The sequence below is a fragment of the Ambystoma mexicanum genome, chromosome 2q (assembly GCF_040938575.1).
Source record: "Ambystoma mexicanum isolate Mex_15411 chromosome 2q, UKY_AmexF1_1, whole genome shotgun sequence".
NCBI classification, from domain to species: domain Eukaryota; kingdom Metazoa; phylum Chordata; class Amphibia; order Caudata; family Ambystomatidae; genus Ambystoma; species Ambystoma mexicanum.
Window position 1 is genome coordinate 772,592,173 of NC_090924.1, and position 21,138 is coordinate 772,613,310.

At 48.6% G+C, this 21,138-nt stretch overlaps 1 protein-coding gene across 2 annotated transcripts in view; it reads right to left on the reverse strand.

Moving 5' to 3' along the window:
* LARP4B (La ribonucleoprotein 4B) overlaps positions 1-21,138 on the reverse strand; it is a 2,592,412-nt gene that overhangs the window by 2,551,446 nt on the left and 19,828 nt on the right. The gene's annotated exons all lie outside the window — the stretch shown is intronic.

Sequence of the window (21,138 nt, forward strand, 5' to 3'; positions counted from 1 at the left end):
ATGGCTAGTGGCTGTAGCAAAGACAGCTGTGTTGCCCCATATTTATACCAGTTCTTAAAAGATGTCTATTAACAGAGCAATGCTGGATTCCAGCCGTAAAATCTTTGCTACCATCCTATTGAAACAGATGAACAAATGGGTGGAAAGAAAAAAAGCTGCTTGACCCACAGCCGACAGGCTTTCGAAGGGTGTGTAGAGCGTGTAAGGGAGGCATGGTATCAAACAGGAAAGACCGACAAATAATCACATTTCAAGGGTGTTTGATAAGCTTCAACCGGTTGGTTAAACTCCTATCTAAACCTAAAACTAACGATGAGAGCAAGCTAAGACCATCATATAAACGCAGCCCAAAATGAAAGGGCCCATACTAAAAACTATTGCCAATGCTTACTTCTGAATACAAAAGGGCGTGGGACAATTGTGACTGCAAAGAGGCAAGTGTTCAAGAAAAGTCAGTACCGTTAGGCAATTGGCTTCCCTTCCCCCACGTTTTCAGGACGGGGCAAGGCGGCACGTTTTTGAAAATGCATCCATTACGTCTCATTTTAAGTTAGCCTAGGCGCTCACATTGTGTGGTCCTAGACGCAATTTTGTTTATTTTGCTCACTAATGCGGTTTTCATGTTGCCTACAGGAAAATGATTGAAGCCCAAAAGGCTGCTGACTGCATCTCTAAAGAATGCTTAGCTAAATGGAATTTACCAGCTCTGAGCCTTGAGCACGCAGACACGGACAGAGATAAAGAAGAGTTTAGGAGTCTCCGGCTTGCCAGAGCTAATTGTGTGACCAATGTTTAGGAAACATAGCGTGCCATGCACATCCTTGGTAGGGCTAATTAAAGTACTGAGCCAAATGCAAAATGTCCTTCTTGCAAGGAGAGAAAACACAGATAAAAGTGGCTAGGAATGTTTGTGCATTGGGAACAGGATTAACCTTTGTGCTCCGATACAGTAAATTGTACAATGGTGATACAGAGCAAGGTACCACATGTTGCCATGGTAAATGGCTGCGTTACGTGGGTTTTCGTAAACTATGTATTATTTCAGCAACCAAAGTCGATTTTGAAGTGTACTTAAGGCTGTCTGTCCCCCATATGATTGCTCAGTTTCTCTATGGCTGTTTGCGGACATAACTAAACCAGAGACCGGCTTCAAGCGGGAGTAAAATATTGTTATACATTTGTTTCGTGACTGGTGTCTTCATTTACTTGCAGCAACTCAGATTTGGGACCAACACGTTCAAGCTTCACAAACACTCAGACTTCTCTGGCACAAGGATGCGGTTCAGAACTTATCAGGGCCTTCTGCAAAAGCCTCTTTTCCATGACCAGTCTCTTGCTGCAGAGGGCCCGTCGCAACAAATATCAAAGTTTCACTTTTCTCAGAATCTTCATAGGCACAGGTTCTCGTTTTCAATGGTTGCGTCTCCCCCGTTCCGCCTTGGACCCCCTCATTACCACAAGGTTTGCTCTTGATCGGGCTCAGATTATGTACTCATTTTCTACTCTTTCCTCTTAACATCAAAATAGAGGACTTTCGAATATGCGATTGGCTTTGCTTAAACCTTCTCAGGACCACTGATTCACTTCACACAATGTTCTAATCAATTTCTGCCACTTCTTGGTGGGATCAGCAGTTTAAGCTTTTCCCCACGTCTCATCACACGCTAACAATGTTCGTTCCAGTGCTCGTTATACAATGTTGCCGCTTGCAATCTTAACCTCAACACAGACCGGACTTGCATCGGTCTCCCCAACTCACTGGCTTGGTTATCTGGCGCCTTTGTTATTGAAGCCAAGGCCGATACCATGGCGACTGCTGCTCCTCCCCGCAATAGTTAGCCACGTGAGAGGGCTTTTGGTATCAGACACAGAATGCAGGATTCTTCAGTCTGGTTTCCTGGCCTTACGCTTTTACGGTCGAAGGTTTCTTGAAAGTAACGGTTTCTTGTCGAAAAGCTCAAGGATATTTCCCTCCTTGCAAATCCTTATTGGTCGGCCGTCTTCCTCCCCTCGCTCAGCTGCAGTCTCGAAACTGCTGTTCCTATGAGTTTTGCCTCGCTCAGTGTGATCTAATGCTACGCCTTTTATCCACGTTGGGGGTGGGGGGGGGGGTTTAATGGAAGTCAGATGCGAGTGATTGTCAGTAATTGCCTGGCTTCTCCCGACCATAGCAGCAGGACATGCCAGGTATACTGCTCAGGTGAGAGTTGGTTTTCTCCCAGAGTGGCCTGTTCATGTAGTGTTTGTGAAGGGAAGGAGGGGACAGGGAGGAATGTTCCCACGTATCCTACCTGGTAGGATGGGGTAAAGGGTTAAAGGGGAAGGGATACCGTGTCTCGCCATCCGTGTCCCACTCCCTGATGACGCCTCACTGAGGTAATCCTCCCACACTGGTCCACCCCCAGAGTCTGGATCCAAAGGCGATTTCTGTGCCTTGGCCAGTTGAGATAGGCAGATCTGAGGGGGACTAGTGGGCGAGACACCTTCTGGTTTCTCACATACGACGCATAGTCTATGAGCCCTGCAGCTGCCTATATCTATGCTTCGTAGAATACATGTGTGCATTTGATTGTGTTAGCAGGGCCAGTCTCTGGCAGAAACCCGAGAACTGGGGCGATTGACCATGCCCCTTTATATCAAACAGCATTGCTGTTAAATTATCACAGAATTGAGACTTTACCTAACATACACACACCAATGTAGGATTGAAACAAGGTTGCGTCCTTGCCCCCGCCCTTTCGTACGTGTCAGATTTGGCACTGAACTGGAGGTCGGCATGTTGGAAAAAAAAACAAATGCTAGAAGCCCAATGGGTTGGCTGTGTTACGCAGATGACAGTCCTTATAGATCAAAGTCTGCTGGGACTCCAGAGATCAATTACCTGTTGGAAGGGTATGCAAAAAAAAGGGACTACAAATCTATCAAAATAAGACCCAAGTCATGACCCTGAGTGGGAGAAAACATCTGTCCCTTACATTCAATTGGATTATTGGCAGGGAAAGCTTGGATGGAGGTTGTTACTTCATAGGTCCATCTAGGGTGACCTATTTGTACACACCCTTTAACATCAGATTATGAAAAACACAAAACATGCAATTGTAATGAAGCGCTGACAAGTGAGTAAAACGTTAAACAAAATGTGGGGGTTCTGTAGAAGCACTCTTACATGTATATACCAAGTATGGTACCATGTATATTGTAGGCTATGGAAACATTATCTGAAGCACGTTGGTTGGTTTAAGGGTCTAGAGGGGAAAATACTGCGAACAATGCTAGGCCTCCCAAGCTCTGTCCCAGTGGAGGCATTGCAACTGGGGCCGATTTACCTCCCAACGTACTGTAAAATTGCACAATGCAAATATGTTAAATTACTCAAGAGGGAAGATACTAGCTCAACCCCAATGACCATCACTGCTGAGCATATAAATGAATAGGGAGCTTGTACGGACCTTGAAGCAACAGTTTGTCATCCATTGATGTACTGGGACTTGCAGTACCTAATTAACATGAAACAGGTTAACTTTAAAAAAAATATATAAAAAAATGAATTGAAGATTAAATCTTTTGAATGGGACCAAATTCAAACTATTGCAGAACTCACAATGAAACAGTGATATGTAGAATACACCAAACAGGCTAATTTTTCAGCCCCAAAATGTTACCCGATCACATACAGGCAATCTATTAAAGTGCCGTAAACTAAGACATTATTAATATACAGGGGTGTGCTGTGGCATAGATCCAGGTAGGAGATCCTGCCGCCTTAAGTAGACAGACATCGAAACCAGACATTTTAACGGGATGTGTAGCATTAAGAGTGCAGTACTGGAGGGGCGAAGGCGAACCCTGTAGCTCCCAAAAACAGCATACATACCCATTTATCCTGGTCAACAGTATATTCAGCTGAATTAAAACAAAAATATATTTTTAATGTTAAAATAAAACAAAGCAAAAATTGTATAACAAGGAGATTGGCGGGAATGACAAATGTAGGTTTTATGTGTAGTGTAATGCAACGTAGAGGATTGAACATGTGTATTAAGAGTAGGTCTGCTGTATAGGACATTTTAATTCATGTAATATTTTCTTTCATTTTTAAAAATAAAAAAATAAAAAAAGGTGGTAAAGACCGGAATGCTGGAACTATGAATGTGAGCGTTTTTAAACAGTGAAGTATTTCAAACTGCTGTATGCTAGCAAATGTTCCTGTTGTGTAGATCAGAGTTGATATCACAGCAATGCATTTCATGCACACCAGCAGCCTTGCTAAGTACAGCTATATTTACCATTAGTTCCCCCTCATTTTTGCTTTTTACCATCCAATGTAGTTCGAGGACTGAAAAAACAGATGTATTATTCCATCTTTGCATACTGGGGATCTGGGGATTGCCCCATCGTTGAAACAGTAGATCCACCTGATCCTGCCAAAGTTCCCACAGGCCAGCGACGCCGTTCTTCACTCCTGCCAGATGAAAGGAGACCAGGAACATCCAATGGGCTTGCCGCCCTTGGACCACAAAGCGCAGAAACTTTCCATGTCCCTTGTGAATGGGGATGTGGAAGTAGGCATCCTCCAAGTCCAGTGACGACAGGAAGTCCCCCTTCCTCCAGCTGTCCCAGCACGTGCTGGAAAGTGACCATACAGAACTTCTGGGATTTTATTTATTTGTTGAGGAGGCGAAGATCTAGAATGGGGCACGAACTGCCGGTCTTCTTTCAGACGAGGAAGTCCTGTGAGTAAACGGCAGAGCCCCATAGCCTCTTTGGGACAAGTTCTATTGCGCCCTTTTTTAGCAGTGCTCACACTTCCAGCAGAAGCTGTAGAATGTGGTTTTCTTTCCTGGTCACCGGTGGAAAACGGGGGACACCTCCCTTGGAACTCCAGAGTGTGTCCGTGGGCCAGGGCTTCCAGCACCCAATGGTTGGTGGAGATGGCTTTCCACAAGCCGAGCAAGCTCGCCAGCTGGCCTCCCACTGGGGTGCTCAGGTGGGGGCCCGACGTTCCGGCCGGTTCAGTCCTGCTTCGCCAAGGCCTTACCACCCTGGGCCTCTTGGCGGCGACGTCCTCCGGCCTTGTTGCGGCCTCTGTAGGCTTGCAGGGACAAAGAACGGGCTGCTTGACGGTATGAAGAGCTGCTGCCTAATCCTTTGGCGGCACCTTGCCTTGAGGGCTGAAAGGACGGCCGTCGATGGAGCGTACCCAAGGCCGTCTCAGTGTCTGCCTTGATTGCCTGCAGTGACTCGTCCACTGCCTTGCCGAACAAGTTTTTCCCGTCAAAGGGCATGTTCAGTACCCTCGTCTATACGTCCCAACGGAAATCTGTGGCCATGAGCAAGCCACGCCGGCAAAGGTAAAAGTTGTTGCCCATCTGGCAGAAACCGGTGTCGGCGATGTCAATGGCCACTGCGATGGTGTGGTCAGAAGCCACCTCGCCTTCTTGCAAGATCTCAAGGGCTTCCGCCATCTTGTCATCTGGGAGGAAGTCCAGGAGGGGGGCGATTTTAAACCACAGCTACCCATCCTAGCAGTCCACGGTATCTAGCATCTTCCCCTCGCCGTCTGGTGGGGGAAGTGGAAGTCGATGCAGTCGCCACAGCAGATTTTTTGGCCACCACAGAGACCACTGGGACAGCTGCCTTCGGAGGCACATAGGTGTAGAGTCTCGACCCCGATACTTTCTTGTACCGGTCTCTCTCCGCCAGAGCCAAGGATGGGTTCTTCAGGAGGGCCAGCCCCTCGTCCCATATGTCGTCCAACAGCGGGACCGAGAGTACCACATTCCTCTTGGCCTCTCGACGCTGATCCAGGAATCCTCCTTCTGATCTTGGGGGTATAGCTGAAAAAGAAGAGGCCCTAGCGATCATGGCATGAAAGGAGCCAATCTCATCAAGAGGCGAAGCCTGGGGCGGGGGTTTGGGGGGATGTGACTGGAGATCAGTTCCATCATCGTCGCCACCATCTCTGTCCCAGTCTCGTCCCTCAGTGGAGGGGATGGAGGTGAAGGATGAAAGGGCAGGGGTGGATGGACCCGCCTCCGCTTGAGTGGAGGACTCCAACGGTCCAGGTGCCGCTGGATCGTCCGCCGGAGGCAAAGGCATCCATGTCCTTATTTCTGTGCACAGTGTCTGCAAGATGTCCCCCGACCTGTCCGTCGGTGCTGGCAGCGGTTGCGTCGCCAGTGGCGTTTTGTCCTCCGGCTCCTCGTCGATTCTGCCGTTCTTGTTGTCTCCCCCGTTGCTCTCCACGTCCGCCTCATCGGGGCCCTTCCAGTAGGCTTGTCAAGGACTGACTTGAGGCCCGAAAGCTTGTCCTCGGAGGAGATATGAGTCCGGGAGGACTCTCGTGGGGGGCCCCCCCACCCCTCCGCCCCCCTTTCTTCTCGCGCAGGGGCTTCACGGGGGTCTTATTCCCTCCGGCAGGGCAGGGAAACGCTTGGCTTGGGGGCCGTCTCCACTCAGGCCGCCTCTGCGGTCTTCGCCAGGGACGCTGCCACTCCCTCAATCAAAGCCTTAGCCTGGTGAATCTGGGCTTTCATGACCATAGGCGCGCCTGAGGCCTTCACCGTGGGGGGTGGGCCACCACCTCGCTCCCCCTTGGCTTTCTCTGTCAGAACCGACCGGGCCTTCTCCAGAAGCTTACCCGGGTTGTCCGAATTACTTTTCATCTAACCAGAGCATTGGTTCGTGGTTGACGGCGTTTGTGATGCTGCGCCCGGCCTGGCAGCTGAGGAGCCCATACCAACGGCGCTCCCGGTGCCTGCAGACTCGCAGTGCTTTGCCTTATGTTGGGCCCCAGTTGCCGGTGCGCCCTCAAGGTCTTGGAAGAACGCTCAGATTTACTTGAGAGGTACGTTGCCGGGCTCACCTGCCGCCAGGCTCTTCAACTCCAGCCAGTCAGCGAATCACTTGCGACGGTCCTTCATGGTGCGGGAGGACATGTCCTTGCGGAACGCCCAGGCCTCCTCGACGTGTGATTTATCTGCGTGCAGGCAGTAGCGGCACCGGGAGTGCCCATCCTCCTTCAAGACGTTCTGTAGACCATATCCTGGGCAGATTCTAAACAGAGGCGTCGAGTCTTCGTCTTTGGCCATGACCACGAGGGGTAGGCCTCCAAGATCTTCTGGAATCCGCCAAGAAGTGAAATTTGACGTAAATTCACCCTTGAGGGGGGCGTAGAGATTTCCAAAACGGGTCCCTGTTATCAGAAGATGAAACAGCGGAGATTGAGGCTCAACTTGACCGAGAAAATAAGAGTAAACTCTGCTAGAGAGCTAAGCAAGAGCACTCCCAACACTTGAACATGCGGTAACAATCTTAAGATGGCTGCTTGATGAGGGGCTTAGATAGAGGGCAGTCATTGGCTGGGGGCAGTATGACCCAGAGACCAGCGATTGGTTATTAGGAGAAAGACAGTTCAGAAACTGAAACTGATTTTTTTCTTTTACCAAGGATTCCCAGCCTGACAACGTGGAATATTTATGAGCATGTGAATCCATGCCAGACCCCATGCTGGAGAAATGGCCATAGTGGGAGAAATGCTGGGGCGTTCCATAATTCTGTTTGGGAAATACGCCACGAATTTGGCTGAGTTATTTCCGGGTATGCAGGAGCCGATCGTTGGCCACCGGGCTACTTGGATTCTCTGGCTCTGGGATTTTAACTGTGTGCTGGACTGTACCCTAGACATTGAATGATACAGTGCAGCCCAGAGGAACAGAAGCCAAGGTCTTGTCACAGATTGCTGCGCATTTGTGCCTACGGGAAGATTGGCGGGTGCGACACGGCAGAGAACGCAGCTACTATTTCGCAGTGGTGCACAGGTCCTACTCGCGCATACACTTTGCTTTTGTGGGGGAGGAGTTGGATTTGGTCTCATTCATGAAATATCTGAATAGGACTGTCAGACCATTGGGGCTGACAAAGATTATGCCACCCATTCCCAGGTGGAAATTTGACATAATGCTGTCAGACATGCTTTTAGGTCTTCTCGGGAGGGTAATCAGATTGGTTTCTTTTTTGACATGGCACAGGTTCACTGAAGTGGTGGCCCTGAAGGCATTCATCAGCTGGGTCTGCATCTCAGCGATCAAGTGCTGGGTCTGGAACAAGAATTTGCCAGAGGCAAGGTTTTGTCTGAAATGGTCGCCAAAGCCAAGAGTGACTTACAAAGGGCTACGGAAACAGTGGATACACATGCCTATGCCAGGGTATGTTGCTAAGCAGCACTCGGGTGAAAGGTTGGAGAGGTTTTTGGCCTGGTTGGTGAGCACATCTGCAAAGGTGTGAAGGATCAGAAGGGTGTGCTGGTTACAGAGAGAAATGGTATGTGTGCAGTGTTTAGGAAATTTGATGCCTCGATGTATGCCGACAGAAGGGTTTTATGCAGAGTGTGCATCCCTGTGGTTAAAGGAGGAAGCTCTCAGTAAGCTTACGGAGGAGCAGAGGGAGCACTTTGGGGGAATGTTAAACCTTCATGACGTCAGAAGGGCTGTATTATTCTCTGCTAAAACACCAGGGATTCATGCAACTACAGTGGCGGTATATAAAATATGATTAGAGTCATATATAAAAACGCACCTGTACACAAGTGTTTCTATACAGGGAGTTGATGGCACCCCAAGCTCCTGGAGGTTTTCCTCGAGGTTAGGGAGCACAGCTGTCTCCCTGTTGGAAGTACTGGTGATACTACTACCACCAAAGAAGGCAGGAATGAGGGGAGATTATGTTTCGTACTCCATGGCCAATGTAGATGTTAAAATTCTGTTTTTCAAGAGAAAACAGTCACGCAAAATCCCAGACTATTGCTCTTGATCCTGGATACATATAGAGATTCCTATGACGTTTGCTGTGATTAGCTTGCATTCTTATAAAGCTTTTGACTCGGTTAACTGGGACTTCCAACGGTTGGTACCGAGTAAAATGGGGCTGGGAGTACAGTTTATGGACTGGGTGAGGCTCTTGTACAGGGGGTTGGGGGGGGCTCGACCTGACCTCCAGGGTGCAGGTCAATGGGGTTGTCTCGAGTCTATAGCAGGTGAAGTGAGGTACGCGACAGGGATGTCCGTTGTCTCCGCTAGTTATCAAGCCACTGGCACAGTACTTTCGGAAGACGCAAAAAGTACAAATGTCTGTGGCTAGGTGATGTGATGCACTGCATCCCTGTGGTTGGAGGAGGCGGCTCCTGATTTGCTTTTATATGTCAACGATCCATTAGCACTCTTAGACCAAGTAATGACCACAGTAGGAATGTATGGGAGACTCACTGAGCTCGTCATCAATAATAAAGTTACTCACCGTAGCGACTACCTTAATCCTACTCCGGAATCACCTTTACTCTATACTTTTGGGACATTCCGTCCTGTGGGACTGGACCGGAGAACTTTTTGTAAAAAAGCATCAAATTGAAAAAAGGTGTCTTTTTACGCAGGGTACCGCACACGGCCATAACCCCACCCTCCTTAGCTCCACCCCGCTCATCGCCCTTCAGTCCTTTTCTATTGCCAGGTCTGAGACCATTTAAGCAATAATAGAGGATACTTAATAGAGGGGACGGCGGGCGGGCGTGTGTATGGAGGAAAGGGGACTAGGAGTAAGGTAGTCACTACGGTGAGCAGTGCTCCAGATAAGATTTGGAACTGGGAGTATTTTACTCCCCATTTTTTAAAGTTGGTAGTAAAAAGATTTTTTGGAGCGTAAAAAGTCAATTCCCAATGAGAGTATTTATAAGCGAGTAAAAATATGATTTAACTGAAAAATGGAAATATTTTTGTAATACTTATTAATTTGCACAGTTATTCATGCACATTAAAAGATCCAGGTTTACTTCTTCCAAATAAACAGTTCAAATAAGAGTTTCTTCCTGTGGTACTACGTGCACCACTTGTCCAAACGTATCCATGGAGCAGTGAGGGTGAAAGCAGGGGTGCAAGATTCTACATGTCTTTATCCTGTTTTTTGTTGGGAGTATTTTTACTCTCAATTTTTATTTTTTGGGAGTATTTGCCATTTTCTAGTGCGTAAAAATGGCTGATACACACCTCATCTGTATGGCTGACGGTGAGTAACTTTATTATATTCCTGCGTCCCGTCCCCTTTCCTCCATGCTTTTGGGAGATTATCAAGCACTCCTTACAGGATAACGGGTGAATGGAACTCCTTTACTGAAAGAGGTTTTTAAGAACAGTTTGCCCGAACTGAGCATCAGCCCCGGAGCTCAGGTCTAAGCAGTAATGTTTCACAAAAGCTGATTGGGAAGCCTACGTGGCTGCCTTGGCAATTGATTCCCAGGGAACATTTTTTGGAGGCAATGGCAGCTGCCTTGCCCCGCACAAGATGGGCATGAATTCCCTTTGGAGTTTGAAGGCCCGGATCGGAATACGCTTCAGAGATACAGGAAGCAATCCATCGAGAGTTGCTTTTGAAGCCGGGAAGAGCTCTGAAGATTAGATGTTCTGTCCAAATAAAACTTAAGAGCTCGCCTTACATCCAAATTATGTAGAACCCTCTCGGCATCTAAAGCCGGTTCTGGGAAGAAAACTGGTAAGGAAATAGACTGGTTCAGATGAAAATCAGATACCACCTTTGGAAGGAAAGAGGGATTGGTCCAGAGGAGAACCTTATCCTTGTGAAAGGTGAGGAATGAATGTTCTACCAACAAGGTCTGACGCGCGCTTACACGCCTCGCCGAAGTTACCGCAATCAGAAAGGCCATTTTCCATTAAAGGAATTTCAAGTCTGCCGTAGCCATGGGCTTGAAGGGTTTATGACAAAGCAATAAGGACCACATTCAGATTCCACTTAAGAAGCGGGCTGCGCACAGGTGATACAGATGCAACAGACCTGCAAAGTGCCTTTTCATGATAGGGTTTGTCAAAGAAAAAGACTAAGCGTCCGTGGACAAGTAGGCAGCAATAGCCGACAAATAAGTCCTGCAAGACCAAGCATGCATGTCTGAAGCTGGCAGATGAGAAATGAAAGACAGCACTGTGTCGATAGCAGCTTCTCTGGGGTCCAGCTTTTTTGCTAAACACCAGTGACAGAAACAGCCATTTGCTCCTATAATGAGACCTGGTCGAAGGTTTCTAGCCGCTTGGATAATAGGCATATTATCCGGGGACAAGCGCTTTCTAAAGATTTGAACTCCGGCACCAGGCCGCCAAGCTGAAGGATTGCAGGGAGTGGTGCAACATCTGCTCATCGGTCTGGTGAAGCAGGTCGGGAATCAGTAGAAGCCTGATCAGTGAGCAGACTGACAGATGGTGAAGCTCCGAAAAATAGAATCTGGCTGGCCACCATGGGGTTATGAAGAGGAGAGTGCAATTCGACATGTTCCTGAGCTTGCATAGCGCCCAGTGAATCGGAGGAAGCGGCGAGAAGGTGTAGGCACTCATGTTGTGCCATGGAATCTCGAGAGCTTACCCAGGGAAGAAGCTTCAAGCAAAAAGAGGAAGTTTCCTGTTCAATGACGTGGTAAAGAGGTCCACTTCTGAAGTGCCCCAATGGCAAAAAGGTTCTGAGGATCTCTGTTCAGCTCCCACTAGTAGCAGACCACCGCTTGTCGGCTGAGAGAGTCTGCCATTACATTCAGCTGGCCCGGAAATGTGTACTGCCAACAGACAAACACCATGCTGAATGGCCCATTCTCAAATCTGAATGGCTAGATCTACAAGGGGAGGTGAAGTGCAAACCCCCCCCCACCCCACCCCACCCCACCCCTCGCTTGCTGACGTAAAACATGGATACTGCATTGTCCGTGCGGATGCGGACCACCTTGTTCACAATCCCTGGCTTGAAAGCAGAGTGCCAGGAAAATTGCCAGAAGCTCCAGATAATTAATACGAAATTGTCTGTCCTGCAGCACCCACAGGTCGAAAACCAGAAGATGATCCATAGTCACGCCCCACCAGATAAGGAAGGAGTTCTTCATAATGGTCACCTGAAGGGAGGGCTCCTGAAAGGGTGCACCCACCGACAGATTGCTGGAAGAAGACCACCATAGGCGCTCTGTCATCATGCAGGGTGGAAACGGAACCATCTTGGTGTCTGGGTCCACTGCCTGAAGCCAGGACTTCCGAAGAGCCAACTGTGTGTGTCGCATCTTGAGAGGCGTGAGGGGAAGAGCAAGCACGCACAAGGCCATGAGGCCCAGTAGCCTCTGGAACCAACAGGCGGACATGCTTTCCAACTGAATGAAGACTTGACACGTGGTTAACAGATCCGCCATCCTGTCCACCGTCAAATACAATCTGCAGTCGATCGTGTTCCAACAGAAACCCAGGAATATCAGGTCCTGAGAGTGTCAGAGGATTTCCGCCAGTTCACCGACAGCCCAAGACTGAACAGGGGCCGAAGGAGAGTCTGACGATTGCTCGAGGCTTTCACCGGACAAGGACTGCGCAGAAGCCAGTCGTCCAAATATGGATACACATGAATACCCTGTAGCCTTAAAAAGGCCGCGATGACCGACATCTTCATGAAGACACGCGGTGCCGAGTTTAGACCAAAAGGGAGCACTCGAAACTGGTAGTGCTCCTCTACCAGGGAGAACTGCAGATATTTCCTATGCAGGCTCCAAATTAGGATATGCATATAAGCATCCTGATGGTCCACAACGCTGAGCCAATCGCGCTTCTGAAAAGAGGACTTTATTTGGCAGGGTGTAATCATCTTGAATTTCTCTTGGGGAAGGTTGAACTGGGAAAGGTCTAGAATGGTGCGCAGGCCAGCCGGGTTGGGTTTTGGCACTGTAAACAGACTAGAGTAGAAGCCCTCCCCTCATTCCACTAGGGGAACGGGTTCTATAGCCCTGAGATCTAGAAGCTTCTGGACCTCGGCTCTGAGGGAGGGCGTCCCCGACTGCTGAAAGGGAGGATTGAAGGGTGGTGTGGAGGGGGAGGGGCAAGCAGAAGCCCGCCTGAGTAAGGGACAAAACCTACCGGTCGTCGGTGATGGTTTACCACGCCTCCAGATGAGACGAGATTCGCCCTCCTCCGGAGTCTTGTGCGAGTGCCAAAAAATATCATTTGGCAGTCTTTTCAGCGGAGAGACTACCTGTCCCTGAAGAAGAGGCTGATGACCGAGAGAAAAACCAGTCACGTTGCTGCCTACGGCGGGAGTTACCCAGCAGAGGGTCAGTCCTGCACGACCTGCCATCTTGGAACCCTCTAAAGCCTGAAGAGGATCGAGCTAGGGACCCAGATCTCTGACTGGGGCCTTCACGAACAGCGACAGACTTGGCAGTTTGCGTGCTCCCCTTAGTCTTGGTGAGCTAGTCATCTGTTGAAGAATGAAACAACTCTTTGCTATCAAAAGGCAGGTCCAGAACATTATCTTGGACCTCCTTCGAAAACTTTGTTGCATGAAGCCAAGTCTGACGAGAGGTGTCCACCCCATGCACGAGGCCACGAGCCGAGATGTCAACATGATGCGCAGCAGTCTCCAGCATATCCTGCGCCAACACTCGAGCATCTGACAAGCCACCTTTAAAGTCTTCTAACCTGTCGACAGGAATGAACTCCTGGAAGTCAGACAAATCTCTCCAGAGTTTCATATTCGCCGCCGCCAGGATGAGCTCTGCGTTGCCCTGACGCAACTGCAGCGCTGAATTGGCAAAAATCTTCTAGCCCAAGAAATCAAGCAATTTGCCCGCCTTGGACAGAACTTGAGCCGTAGCGTCGGAAATCGCAGAGGCCGCCTTAGATTGCACAGTGGCAGCCGCTACCACTGTCGAGGATGGGAGCGGGCATGACGCCAAGGCTACTTCCTCCGAGGTGTGAAGCCTATAACAGGCGTCAATTCTTTTATTTATGTGCAGCATGGTGTGGGGTTTATCCCAGAGCTTGCGGGCCTCGGCCAGGACGTCCCTCTGAAGGACCAGGACGGTGCGTTCCTGTGGAGACAAGGTTAGCACCCCCGAAAGCACCCCTTCCTGCGAGCGGGTGCCTCAGGCACTGGTACATCAAGGAATGACATGTCCAGTACCCTGTCGTGAAATGCTCAGACATAGTGGGGCTGGTCCTCACGGTCCTGATCTGCCAAAGGGTCGTCTAGACTCTAGAGCATCCGGATCCCCCGAGTGCGACGCGCGTCAGATTGACATAACATTCTGCTGAAGGCTTGTCCACTGGTGACAAGGGAGGCAAAAGCGGAAGAGCCAAAAGGAGGGCCGGGAGGCAAAGGAGGTGCTACCGCCAGGGCGACAGGTGCCGTGACAGGAACTGTCGGGGCAGGCAACGGAGTCTGAAGGCATATTTCCCTAAAGAGACCCTTAAAGTACTCCCTCATGGGATCAGAGTTCATTACACTATGACATTTCCCAAAAAAGGCATCCTCTGCCGAAACCTTATGCGCCGAGTGGGCAGAGGCCTCCCATGAGGAACATAACACCACAAACGTAGAGAGGTGGGCTGCCAAGAGGGCTTGCCACCAACCAGCTCTACATAGACCAATGGGGCAGATGTAGGAGGAAGCAAGACCGAATGTGGTAGTGGCATCCGAGCATTCTATTCATAGGAAGGGCAGAACGACGGATTCACACTGTCGCATGGATAAGGTTTTCCACCAAAAAGAAGGTTCCCAGCACCCGCCAACGATAGTGTGGGTGTGAGGGAAGAATCCAAAATGGCCACCGTAGACCACACACGAACATCCGCCATTTTGTGAACATCTGAGGAGAACTGCGTCACATGACTCCACAGATTGGTCAGGGCACTTGACTGAATTTTTAGCCTTGAGACAAAGATCCTTGGCAGAGCCGGTACTTTGGGGCCTCGGATGTTTACTGGACATCATGTCCCTGAAATTAGCCTCCAAAAGGAGGAACCTCTGCAATGCCGGTAACAGAGGAGTTACGGTCGACGACCTCTCCCTGTGCCCCCCTCAACAGAACCCACAACACATCGAGCGTGGGAAAGTTGAGGAATCCACCTCACAGACAAGGCCTTAACAGGTCTCAGTTCTGTTGGTACACACATTAAGATGAACCTCAGAACAGAGTAAGGTCTTAATGGCTCCACTGAGAGGACCCTCAAACCGTGGTTCGGTACAGAAGCACAACTTACACAAGGAGGTGGAGGGTGGTTGTGTGGAGTCAGTCTCAAGCAGACCCTCTAATAAAAGGGCTAGCCCTTAAATTTACGAACAATAGAGCTTGTGACTCCAATTACCGTTTTCTTGTAGATTCCAGGGGCAGCCATCTCATGCCATGAACCTCTTTCCAATTTTGGAAAATAACTTGAACATTACTTCAGTCAGTACAGAAAGCCTCAACAGAGGCCTCAGGGCGCACTGCGGTGTCTGTGTGGGAAGCTCCTGACGAGGAGACCTCGGAGCGAGCTCTGGTACCCAACGCCTCAGCAGGCCTATGCTGGCTATTAGCACCTGATCCTTGTACCTCAGATCGTGATCCGGTATAGGCAGGCCCCTCAAGAAAACCCTGGTACACCCATTAGGCCTTCGAGGCATTTCTGGCAAACCCCGTAGCAGAGCTTTTTAAGCCCCTCCCGGACCTGGAGGATCCAGGGAAGGAGTCACCATGCCGGGGTGCCCTGAAAAGTAAGGAACTTACCAGGCGTCTCTTTCCGTCAATGGAGTTGGAAATGCGGCGGAGGAACCTTCTGGAAGATCTCCTCCCATCAACGAAGACGTTGAAGTGCCCGGACCGAAAGAGAGTTGCAGAAGAAACACGAATCCCCAACGGTGATCCTGTCCCAGACACTCCAAGCAAAGTATGGGCATCCGCCCTAGCGAAGCGACGTTCGCAAGAGGTACAAGTGGCAAATCCCATACACTCCAGCATAGACGGAGGACTACGCGACCGCATAACCAGAGCAGGAGAGAAGGACAACGGTAAGGAAAAAGGCTTCCCGGTGATGGTAGTGCAGCATCCCGTGGGGAGAAAAGGACTGAAGTGTAATGCGCAGCTAAGGAGGGCAGGGTTAAGCTCACTTAATAGCTGCAGGCCCTAAAACAGAAAACTGGTATAAACAACGTGACTGTTATAGTTTAATTAAGCTGTTCACGGTACCTATAACGGTATAGCGTTACACCACTAGTCATGACCCACCACAACTAATCCTCAGACGAGGCGTGTTCTACACATGAGCTGAAGATGACAGTTAAGATAAAACTGGCCAATGAAAACAGGAATTGGAGAAAGATGGGATTTCTTTGAAGAGGGTTTTGTCCAATCACATGTGGGGAGTGGACTGGAATAATGTATCCATGAGTGTTTTTACTATTGCAAAAATGTATAAAAGTTGTCAACTAATGTGGTTTCTTGAGACTGGAATGAAGTTTGGTCCTGCAACACCATCCAGCTACTCCGAAGATACTTTTACAATAAAAACGTGCACTCATTCATCAAGTGGTGATTAAGCCCCCCCCCCACAGCAAAAAAAGAACAAAGACCCAATGAGATCACATTAACAAGAAATACTGAATCTGGATCTAATGGGAGACTTGTGTTCTAATCAAGGCTCGTCTCCCTCCCAAACATCAATATTGTAGAAACGTTCCAAAAATCACTCACCCTTCTTTTAAAAAGGGCCAAATGCTAGAATGTAACAAATAAACAAGTTCCAACTATTAATTCTGCTGCACCGTGCACACATTTGGCATCACAATGCACACAAGGCATGTTTAAGATGGTAGTCCTGGCTTTGCCATGTTGCCCATGATCACAAACCACGGTCAAACACGTATCTACGTTGAAACCGTTTGCTTGTAGATATCAAATAATTGGTAGCCCCTAGATACCAAAAAAGGAAAAAAAAAGAAAACTAGAGCCCAAGAAGTGAGTAACTGCTCAAAACACGCCAATTGCACATTACATTTTACTATTATGAAAAAAATGCATTCTGTTTCAAATACGTGCATTGATAAATAATGCTCTTCCAAAGAAATACATTAATGTCCCTGTACATAAGTACAGCACGGTTTTCTTTAAGTGTTTGAGTTTATGCAGTGAGCCGTTGAAAGGCAGAAGTGATAGGACTGCGCCTACTGGACTTTTGAATGCATTAATGATACGCTGTGCAAATTGCGTTTTGTTTTCCATTCCTAACATCAGCTCGCAGACTTGATACGGATGCTGGCTGAGAGGCTAAAGTAAAGAGATATTCGGATTTTATTATTTCGAGAACAGGGGTGTCAATTTCGCTCAGGAAGGACTGGCAAGTAGATCAGTACTTGCACTCGATCTAGGACCAGTGAGCCACAGATCTCTCGGACTCATCTGTCCAAGCGAGCGCACAATGTCCGGCGCTCCTGGAAAAACGCTGGCACAGCCAGTGCTCGTTTGCGTGCACAGCCCCTGAAAATACTACAGTTGCCACAAGGTGGGGAACGACGGACTGAGGCACACAACCATCTGGCCTCATAGGAAGCCAGATCCACTAAAAACACTGCAAGTTGACCATACTGCTTGATCGGACTACGCTAGGCCCCAGGTGGGCAAACAGGGGCCTTGCCAACTGAATTGGAGTAAGCAGCACTGGCGGTCACCCCTCTTCCTAACAGGTGAAGGTGCAAATTGCCACTTTGAGTTGCCTACTGAGTGCAGTGTGTGATCGTAGAAAGGCAATCCCGAAGGTGGCAGTGAGCACAGCAGGCAACAAAACACAAGAGTTCTGCAAACAGCGTGAAGGGGTAGTCTAGTGCATTGTGGACACGCACAGAAGCCCGAGGTGGCAAGGCCACTGGTGCAGTAACGAATAGGGCTGCACGCTTGTTTGGCAGAATTATATGCAGTACTCTTTGGGAACACCACACACAATTAAGACTACAAGTGACAGTACAAATTCACCTTTAGTACAAGCCTGTACTACACAGTAAAGCGGTAGTGATGGCTTAGCAGCCAGACTTATCTCAAGAGTAAGTGAGCAGCATCAATAGTTACACAAAGGACAGCAATTACTATGATTCAAACAAAGACTCAAGGTTTCCGAGTAAAAGAATATACATTTATTTACGCATCAGTTGTAAAACATTACCAAGCAGCTGGGAAGAAAAATAAGTAAATATCATTACTAATCCACTATACCACACCCAATAGATTCTGGACAAGTTAGGCTCAAAATGGAGTGTGAGCAAAATGGCACTCCAGCAGTTCAAAGGGAGGGAAAGACAAAGTTAGATAAGAATTGAGCAGCACCAACAAGTAAGCAGGACAATCTAGAAAAAGGAACTACAGTGAGGAAATCAAATTCAAGGGGCCTGGCACAAAGTCAATGGACCAAAGTCTTTGCTCAAGATCACACAGTTCAGGGTAGTTCGCGGTTAAGTCTTTGCCAAGAGTTCGAGACGAAGTTGGTCGGCAGAAAAGTTAGTTTAAAGAATGGGGAAGGACAAGCCGTCGGATTGGCAAAAGATTTCACACACCTTCACCGCGGCTGGACGAAACAAACGGATTTGAACAGTACCTTAAATGGAGAAGAAGGCTGTAGCTGGGGCAGACGTTCCTGGCAGGTCCTGCAGGCTCGCGGTTCATGAAGCGACTGTCGGACGGACGGACTGACTGACATGAAGTAGGAAGACTGGAGGGTCCTGCACTGCCCAGGGAAGGAACCAGCAGCAGAGCAAAGTAACGAATAAAGGTGTGCTCCTTAAAACGCGAGCAGGGTCCGTTCCTCCTGGCTATCCAGTTCACTGTAGCTCTGTACACCAAATTCGACCAGAGAAGGGAGGCCTGGCAAGCAGTTTGGTAAACTGGTTGTTCCCACCAGCTCAAGGGGAGAATATTCCTTGCGGCTCTTTCCTGACGGAGTCTGAAGATTTGGACCTGCAGCAGGGCTTCACCGGGAGGTTCAGTCGTTGTAGGGGTCCTCTTCTGTCAGCTCGTCTTCGGTTCTATCGTTCCAGTGGCGACTCTGCCTTTCCAACCCCAGAGACCTGCTTTTTATGCAGTTTTCCCCCCCATTCACACAGCCTGGCTGTCAATCACAGCAGGGCGGCTGTCCCACTGGGACAGTCACCACAACCAATCAGATCAGAGTGCGACATGGGTCTCCAAGAAGACCCTGTACAGGGAGCCCTAAACCCCTCCCTCACATCCTGTCTCCCCCAGACATACAAGCGCCTAAGGATGGATTCTGTGCAGAAGCCAGCGAAAGGACAGCTAACAAAAGGAACCAAACCTTGTTTGGCACGCAGAAGAAAAAAAACAAAAAAATAAAAAAACATGAGAAAGACATTTTCAAAAAGAAATTGCGACTAAACCCAGCCGGAATCGTATAAAAATGTATATGGTCTGGCGGGTTTAAGTTCAAGGCTACCAAGATAGCCTAAAACAATACTAGGGTTATTTAAGGTAACCGCAGTAGGAAAAAAAATAGGGTAGTTACCACTACCACCAGTCAAGTCTTAATGAAAAGGGAGCGAAACAATACTCCAAGAGAAACAGACAAAAAGGGATAAGTATTAACCCTTTCCAGAACTCTATTTAAGATAGTTTCTATTGGGTCTGTGAGTTTTAAAGATACTAATAAAGTTAATGGCAATTTTACATGTTTCTGGGAGACAGTAGTCAGTCCCACAAAATGGAGTCGGAGTTGGGAAGTCAAAAAGACAAGCCTGTGTCACTGCACTAAAGGTGAAGTGTAACACACTGTAAAAAGATGATGCCGATGGAGTAGGTGAGGCCCCACGGTCTATGAACACAAGAAAACGTTAAACACACACAGCAAAACATGTATGAGTGGGGAAAAAGGGCTCACACCAGGTGAAAGGAAACCCCAGAAATCCAGCAAAGCTGTTGAGGGACTCAGTGGGTAAGGGAAATTAGCCATTCTGGAGAATTCTCCCTAACAACGTTGCGCCGCAGAATACAACTAGGGGGCTGAGCAGCTATTGGGCCATGCCCCTACGCCAGCAAGCAGTATCATGTCCCCCAACTAAAGGGAAGAACAAGAATACCATCATGGATGCATCAGTAATGCGACAGACAACGGAGGGGGCACCAGAACCTGGCAACAAAAACGATCTGGTACTTGCTGCAATAGTGTCACTGAGATGTTCTCTTGAAATAAAGATAGATGAGGTCAATGTCGACATGCAGCCGATGGGGCAAGATGCACGCAACTTGACGGAGAGTGTAACGATTGCAGAAACCACCCCAAAAGGAAACCAGCGAGACTACAAAGGATTTGGAGACAAGAATAAAAGAACTTTGAGAAATGCTGTGCTGGAGCTCCGCTCTAAAGATGCAGAAGGGCAGGCTCGACAGAACAATGTTCGGCTATTAGGAATTCCGGAAGGGCTCAAGGGTCCGAACCCAAGATATGTGGTGAACCTGCTATTACAGGAAGTCAGGGCCGGCAATCTCTCACAGGAATTCATGGTGGAGAGGGCACATCAGTCTCTGCAGAAGAGACCTCTGCCGGGGTCACAACCAAGCCCAATGATAGGACAGAGAGGTAATAGTAAAATATTCAAGGGAAGGAGGAGCAATACAAAAGAGACAACTCCAAAATCGCTGTCTATCCAGAATATACACCATCGGTGCAGCAAGCCAGAAACTCTTGTGCCGGTTAAAGCCAATTACGACAACTCAACAATACATGCTCATGAATCCGTCGAGACTTAAGGTGATCCAACCCCAAGAGTACAGTCTTGAAGGAACGCTGGGAAGCAGATCTGGGGGAAAATATATGCGAGAAGGGATGGGCACATATTACTACACCCCAGGAAAGTATCTAGGAACTCCTGCTTTAGATTAATTCAGTTGAACCTACTGTAGCGCACCTACATGACGCCACAGGTGGTGGATACATTTATCAGTAACGCCCAACTGACATGCGCCTGCTGTGGCGTGGATGGAGCGGATTTAATGCATACGTTTTGGAGATGTGTGCACATCCGGGGATTCTGGGAGCAGATAGACACTGCTTGAAGTTGAGCGGGAAATCGTACGGTATCCGAAGGAATGTTTGCTGGGTTCGTACCCTAGAGATGGAAAGTTCAAGCAGGTCATAACATATATGGACTTGGCATGTTTATTGGCCAAGAGATGCATCGCAATGGCATGGAAATCGGCTAAGGGCCCGCAGTATGTAAATTGCATAAGGATTTTGAACTTTGGGCAGAGGTGGAAACGAGAATGTGGGCTAACATGGTGTACAAGTCAGGAATCATGGAAAACGC